This window comes from Peromyscus maniculatus, chromosome 1 (assembly GCF_049852395.1).
Source record: "Peromyscus maniculatus bairdii isolate BWxNUB_F1_BW_parent chromosome 1, HU_Pman_BW_mat_3.1, whole genome shotgun sequence".
Taxonomy (NCBI): Eukaryota; Metazoa; Chordata; class Mammalia; order Rodentia; family Cricetidae; genus Peromyscus; species Peromyscus maniculatus.
In genome coordinates, this window is record NC_134852.1 from 110,479,235 (window position 1) to 110,487,505 (window position 8,271).

Consider the following 8,271-nt stretch of genomic DNA (forward strand, 5'->3'; position numbering starts at 1 on the left):
TGGAAAGCCAGTTTGGCACTAGGACCAGAGAGGGAAGATAGAAACTCCAAGGAGGAAGCTGGTGGGATGGTCCAGGATGGTCCAGGAGAAAGGGCTTTATCCTAGATTAGAGCAGAAAGAAATCACTGGGGCTGGAGAGAGGCCTTAGCTGTTAGGAGTGTGTACTGCTCTTGCAGAGATCAGAGTTCTGTTCCCAGCATTCAAGTCACGACTGCCCATAACTCTACCTCCAGAAGAACTGACGCCCTCTTCTGGCCTCTGTGGGCATCTGCATTCACATGCAAATACACACACACACACACACACACACACACACACACACACACACATCATTAAAAGTAATCAAAACAAGTCTTTAAAAAGAAGTACTATTATTATCATCAGTCTAATGAGTGATGTCATCAAATGTTCATTGCAATGAGGATAGTGCTAGATATTAATATCAGTGTTTAACCCAACAATTCTTCGAGTAGATTATCACCTCCGTTTTGTAAAGAAAGAAAGAGTTGCCCAAAGTTACATAGTAATAAGTAATTGAGGGAAGAGGTCAACACCTTTTCCTAATGTCCACATCTGTCCAACTCAGGTTCTGCTTCCTGCAAAGTAAGCAGTCTTCTAGGAGCCAAGAATGCACAGACTCCACCCAAGTTTTGTAATTGTTTGGATGTGGAAAGCAAAAAACAGAGGAGGGAAGGATGGTACGCAGGCTGCTGACAGTGGGAGTGGGGGGTGGGGGATGGTGGACGGACAGAGAACACAGCAAAATCAGAAGGCTGCGAGGAGACGCTGAGTATGGTCCTGGCAATAGAAGGGTAAGACAGTCGGAAGTTGTTGGTCGATGACGGTTGCAGACATGGGAGTAGATGAGATTTAGAGGTAGTACATACAACGATGGAAGACCAAGGCTGGGACCTTGGAGCACCCCAGCCCTCAGAGGATGAGGACAGAGGCATAAAGACTCAGAGGGGAGCTCTGTGAAGTCAGCCAAGGAGGAATGGAGTGGTCAGTGAGGTGAAAGCTAAACTCTGTGGGGAGCAGCAAGCAGGAGTGAAGCAGAGGCACCCCACATCCATTCGACCTCATCAAAGTGGTCTTCACAGGCATAGTGCCACCCAAACAGCTGGAAGAGTCTCTAACACCCTACTCATGGACTTAAACGATCGATCTCTGTGCACTAGACACGGGGCAAGTCTTTGGCCCTGGCATGCCAATGAGTCTTCTCCAACCCTTTCCACAAACTTTGAATGGTCTGAGGTTAAGAAGGCCAAGAGCAAAGCCAGGCATGATGGCATGCACCTTTCATCCCAGTGCTCAGGGGACAAGCAGATCTCTGTACATTTGAAGCCACTCTGGTCTGCCAACCAGAACTACATAGTGAGGCCCTGTCTCCAAAAAAGAAAGAAAGGAAGGAAGGAAGGAAGGAAGGAAGGAAGGAAGGAAGAGAAAGAATGAAAGAAAGAAAGAAAGAAAGAAAGAAAGAAAGAAAGAAAGAAAGAAAGAAAGAAAGAAAGAAAGAAAGAAAGAAGAGAAAGAAAGATTGCAGGAAGAAGAGAGAAAGATGAGAAATGCGTGAAGATTGCTGAAAAGATATAACAGATAGACCAAAGGGAAAAGGAGTTTTGTTTTGACGCCGTTTAAAAATAACCATATTTAACGAGAACAAAATCACAACCACCATTGCTGAAATGTTATCCAAGCAAAGAAGACTGAGCACTTTGTGTACCATTTGGAATCAAATGGTACACTGTCCATTGTCCTGGCAGACTTTTGGGCTACTGTCCTTATCCACAAAGGATACTGTGGTTGGGTGTAACCGTCAAGTGCATGTGAGCAGAAAAGTAAAACTCCTGCTGGACAGAGAAGGCTCGGCGGAGGGTCACGGTCATCACCAGCTGGGTCAAATCATGACTCATGGTTCTCTTCACTGCTGTTACTCTTGATGAAAGAGCCCGTAAAACTACTGATGCTGTGCTGTTTTGCAGTCATAAAAAGCTGAGTCCATGCTTGATTGACAACATTTTTAGGCTATTGAAAGGAATCGTTTTCCTCTCGAAAATTCAGGGGCCCAAACCCCATAAGCTTAGGGAAATTTAGGTGGTAGAGGTGCAGAAAATGAAGGCCAGTTTAAAGAGCAGGAAGAAAGTACAGACAGAGTGAATCTCAAGAAATTGAGCTGTCATGGTGAGGGAAGAGAGTGGAGTTAGTAACTATAGAGTAACATGGGATTGAGGTCACTTGAGATGAGAAATTTGTAATCACGCCAAATGCTAAGTAGTGGGTAGAGAGAAAAACGGTACCTGGAAGAAGCGGGCAGAAATGCATTCAGGCCCCGATCTGGGGGGGAGGGGGAGACTCTCCTTTCTGACCATTGTACTACAGCACAGAGGTTAAGCACACAGTGTCTGTAGTCACGTGTGGTCTGGGTGTGAATTATATGCATTCCCCCCCCCCCCCCCCGGGCATCTGACTTTGGTCGAGTTACTTAACATAAGGCAAGGTTGCCCAATAGAGATGTCCGCCCTGCCAAGTTAAGATGATGAGGCCAGCTGATGTAGGAAAGCACTCAGAACAGCGCCTGGTGCACATGAAGTGCCCGATGAAGGGGGTGTCAGCGGTCAGTCAGTCAGCGATTAGCTAATTCATCTCACACAGCTGGGGGGAAGGGGAGATGTGGCCCAGCCTGCCGCTCCCACTCACAGCTTTGGTCTGGAGACAAGGACTTTGAGTCAGACCTGAGTTCCCGCCACTGCCTGCTAAGTTTCCATTTGTCTGTCTGGGACAAGCTCCCTGTCAAGAGGGGGTTCTGGGGATGCAGCTTAGTCGGTAGACTGCTTTCCTAGCATGCATGAAGCCCTAGGCTTGAGCCCAGCAACCACATAAACAGGCATGGAGGCATAGACTTATAACCCCAGCACTCAGGAGGTGGAGGCTGAAAGGTCAGAAGTTCAAAGTCATCTTGGGCTACACAGTGAGTTCTCAGGGCCATTCTAGGCTACATAAGACTGTCTCAATAAAATAAAAAGAGGGGGCTGTGAGGAGTTCATGCTGCATGTGGTAAAGCATGGGATCAGATGCTTGGCCCTTCAGAACTTAGTCTGTGCTCCACCACACAGCTAGCTGGCCCATACCCAACTCCACTTTATCTAGAAGACCTCAGGCAATTTTCTGTTCTTCACAATTAAAGAAATCCAAAGAAAGACTGTGGTCATTTTTCAGATGAGAAAACAAAGGCTTAGAGGGAAAACTACTTGTACAAAGCCACTCAGCTAGCTGGCCAACTGGCAGAGGCAGACCTGGGATCCAAAAGTCCCCTCCCTTAGCTCTGCCTCTTCTCTGTGTCCCCAGCTCACTCAGCCCCCACTGCACCTGAGGGTCCCTCCAGGTGGGAGTAGAGTCAGGCACCGGCCAGAGCCCCCATGCCTCTGGAGAAGGAGGTAAACACGAGATTGATTCTGTTGCCCCCAGTTGCCCCCTTTAGGGCTTTTTGCTGGAACTCCCAGTCTCTAGTATCCTCTGGCTTTCCCCATCCTATGAGAGACTTGGCATTCTTGTAGACAGCACCCACAGTAGCTGAGCGTCAGGTTTGGGGATCTGAGGACTTGGGGTTCATGTGCCCAGGAAGGGCAGACCTGAGTGGGCAGAGAACAAAGGTTTCCCTAGCATAGGTTCCAGGTCTAAACAGGATCAGAGAATTTCCCTGGAGCCTCTCTACCTCCTAGTTAGGTCTGTACCATGAGCTTCAGGGTATATCTAGGGAAGCTGAGGCTTGAAGCAATGAAGGCATCTGCCTAGGGTCTCAAGGGCAATAAGGTTCCAACTGGGGGGTCTCCTCTCCGGCCACAGGCCCTACCTCCGGACACCTCCTGCTACTGCAGGTTCCCATCACTTCCAGTCAGGAGACAGCTCCCCTCCAGCTCTCCTGTGCAGTACCCACGGCATTGAGTCTGTCACCCACTTCTCAGGGTCCTTCCTGAAAGGAGGAGGGTCCCTTACGTTTCTGAGGCCTGCCCACCTGCTCTTTCCAGGGTGGCAGCCTCTCCACAGCTGGGTGAACTCCGGGCCACTCCCCACCCACCCGTCTCCCTGATAATGAAGCCCCAGCCTGCAGGACCAGCTGCAAGGCTTTCATCATCCAATTACCGGAGCTGCCGGCATGATAAATCTTGCTCACACAAACGCAGGCAAACCTGCAGCTATTTTCCTGGCCATTACTGTGCATAGGACATTGGGACTCGGGTCATTTGCTTTTCTGACGTGGCGTCCCTGTCCCCCAACCCTCTCTCTTCCCTGTCTTCTTGCATTTCTCGTTGGCAGCTACCCTCACCCCTACCCCTTCCTGTCATTAGCTCCCTCTCTTTCCCCAAGCACCGGCTCCTCTCTTCCCTAGGCTGTGGGCCAAGACTGGAAGACTGTGTGACCTTGGCCGAGTCCATTTCACCTTTCTGAGCTTCAGTTTCTTGTAAAATAAAAATGGTGTCAGTGACTTTACAGGGGCTTGAGAAGACTAACTTACCCAAGCATGGTACACTCCTCATGGGCAGTCACGAGGGTACTTGTCAGCATTCTTTGTTGTTTTTTAAGAAGTTATATATTCATAATAATGTGTGTTGGGAAAGAGTATAATATCAAGTCTGTGAGTATCACTGCTAGGAGACCATGACATAAGATATTTACATAAAGTATGCTAAGGGAAAATTTTAAAAATAATCCACAGATTTAGCTAATATGGAAGGGGTATGGGAGAGAAGTGTGAGAAACCCTGAAATAACAGTCTCACAATGCTTGTATTCATAAACATCTGTTCTGTTCACCACTCTGCCCCAGTTCCTGTGGAGGAGAACCCGAGCCCTCCAGAGGCAGAGAGTCTATCCTGCCAAGAGGCACAGCTGATCATCCACAGGGTGTGGGGGCACCTTAGAACTTTTGTTCACATGAGAAATGGTTCCTGGTCCTTTACCATGGAGACCCCATGCTTGGTACTGGGGACACAGAGCTCTGATAGTGTCTCCCTCAGGGAACTCCCAATCCACTTCTCTTTGAAGTCAACACAATCCATTTCTCTTTGAAGTGAATCACACACACACACACACACACACACACACACACACACACACACACACACAGGAAGGTGGGATCTGCCTCTGGCTTCATCTAGGATAGTTGGTTCTGTTGACCTAGGGTATATAATAGGACTTCTCTCAGACTTGTGCATTTGCAGTGAGGGCACAAGGTGAAGACAGGAGGCCCTAAGACCACCTCTGTAAGGAGAGGTGTGAAGGAGCAGCTTCACACACAGGACTTGATGGAAAAGGCTGTCAGCAGTGGCCCTGTGTGGAGGGCTGTGTGTATGCCCTGGCGGAGGGAGGAAGGGACTCCCCAGATCCTTGTGCATTCTGTGTGTTTGCCAGAAGGGAGAAACCTCACCTCTTTCCCTGAGGAAAGCTGGCTGAACCAGAGAGTCTCAGGCCTATTCCAGGGCTGTCACTGGCCAGTAGAGGGAATGGGACAGTGTTCTAATAGAGATGACTAGGGACAGGGGTCCACTGAAGGGGTCAGGTGCAGCCATCAGAAGGGAACTAGCTAAGAAATTCCAGGAAGCGGGCGGAGGGCTTCCTCCAAGTTCTTCCCCTGGTAGGCAGGCACGGAGGAAGATCATAGCAGTTTCCACAGCCCCCATAACAGAATTCACAGGCCAGCGTACAGCCTGAGGGCTACAGTAAGGTAGGGCTGACTGCCTTCAAAAGGCTGAGTCTTGGGTATCTGGTAAAGTAGGAGGAAAACCCAGCTGCCTGCCTCTAAATGCACTGGTAATGGATGGTTGAAGAAATGGAAACTTCAGGGAAACCAGCCTACCAACTGCCAGCTAACCCTAGGTCAACAGAACCAACTATCTTAGATGAAGCCAGAGGCAGATCCCACCTTCGTGTGTGTGTGTGTGTGTGTGTGTGTGTGTGTGTGTGTGTGTGTGTGTGTGTGTGTGTTTCACCTTGGAGACAATAAAGCTAATAAATGATGCCTCAGGGCAACTTTGAAAGAACAGGCACTGCTGTTCTGCTACCGAGGAGAGCATGCTTCAAAATTGGGGTTGGCTGCAGCCTTCAGGGAGTTAGGGGAAGATTGCCACCTTGTGGATAATGTTGGTAGTGCCTTGGACAAAGCTATGCACGGCCTTACAAATGCTTTGGATTGCAGACTTTTGACTTGCTGGTCCAAAATAGTCTTGCCAATAACATGTTCTAATTTCTGGAAACAAATTAATACCTAGTCTCTTTAGGCAAGACTAAGTTTTCTCCTCCAATCCCAGTCCAGGTGACTATCGAAGACTTAAGGATAAGGCCACCTACCCCTTACCTGCAACTGCCCACCCTCCCATCATTTTTACACATATGTAAATGCATCCAACAAGCCTGATGGTGCTCATACCAAGTGCCAGGACATAACCTGGTCTCTGGCCCCTGCCGCTGGGGAGCTCAGCCTAGAAAAGGACACAAATATAGCAATGGAGAATTCACACGGTGGTCGTGCTATGTGACTGGGGACCTGGAAGGTAAGAAGGGGTGCCTATCCTGATTCAGGAGCAGGGCAGGTACTCCAGTAGATGGAACATCTACTCAATTAGATCTCCTAGTAGAGACGAGGGGAAGTGGGGTCCACACAAAAAGAGCCCTCAGAGAGGCAGAAACACAGCCTGTTTGGGGACATCTGTCTACATATACAGAACTATTGAGGGAGATGGGGCAGAAACTTGTCCCTGGCCGCCAAAGTAAAGACTTTACACTGTGTCTGTGAGGACACACTAGGTAAAGGTGCTAGCCACCCCGTGATGCAAGTCTGATGAGCTGAGTTTGAGCCCTGGAAACTCAATAAGAGTGGGAGGAGAGGACTGACTCCACACGGTGACCTCTGACCTCTGCACAGGTGCTGTGGTATGCACACTCACACATCTGCATCACATGAACAATACTAAGTAAATAAAAATGTAAAAAAAAAAAAAAAAGGAAAGGAAAAGACTGTCGCCTTGGCTGAGAACCTCGATAGCCACAGAATGGGCTGGAAAGGTAAGAGGGCCCTGCAGAGGTGGGGGGTGTGTGGAGATTCACGGGGCAGTCCTGGAAGACACATGAAGTCCACAACCTTCACCTCCGGCTTCTTCCTTGGCCCAAAGTCAGATCTCCTCAGTGGGTCCCTGAAGTTCTCTCAGACACAAGAGAGACCTCTCATGGTCTCATGCTCATGGACAGACCCAAGAACCCCTCTCCCTACCAAAGACAAGAGCAGGACCCAGACGGGGAGTGGAGAATAAGCTCACCATGCCTCTACTCTGAATGTCTTTCAAGAGTATCCGAGGTCCTCTCAAGAACCAAGAGGTCAATGCTGCCATGCCTGCTTCCAGAAGAGGAAGGGCAGGTCTAGAGTTCAACACATCACCTAAGTTCTAAAACTCAAAGGAGAGTGGAGACAGAGGGAAGAGAGGAAAAGAAGGAGCCGGAACTATAATAAGACCTAAGAACACTTCTTTCTCAAGATGGAGCGATAGCTTAGTAAAGTGCTTGCCCTACAGTCACAAAGACCTGAGGACCAAGGTTCAATTCCCCAGAATGCTTTTTTTTTAAAAAAAAAAAATGGGCAGGGGGCTGGAGAGATGGCTCAGAGGTTAAGAGCACTGGCTGCTCTTCCAGAGGTCCTAAGTTCAATTCCCAGCACCTACATGATGGTTCACAACCATCTGTAGTAAGATCTGATGTTCTCTTCTAAAAAAAAAAAAAATGAGCAGAACTGTGTGCACCTGAGATCTCTATGCTAGGGAGACAGACATGGGAGGATCCCTGGAGCTCACTGGCCAGTCAATCTAGACCATCAGGCAACTCTGGGTCCAGTGAGAAAATCTGTCTCAAAAAAATAAGGTGGAGCGCAAAAAAAATAAGCATGTGCACACACACACACACACACACACACACACACACACACACACACACACCTCTACTCTTTTCAGCTTCCTCTTGATTTCCAGCATCTCTAACCCCACATTATTTATTCTATCCAATAAGGTTCTGTACAGTAATCAACATTCTCCTAAGTGTCACATAAGGGTTTCCCTCCCTTGAAGCTTTGTCATAGAGAATTATATTTTAATCAGCCCTGCCCTCAGGCCTCAGAGGTTACAGTCAAGCCCAGAGGCCTCTTTCGCATGTGGTCCAGAGTTCTCCATATTTATGCAGGTGCATCCCATGTCCTGGATGAGCAGGCTCAGCCTGACACACAGGCCTAGGT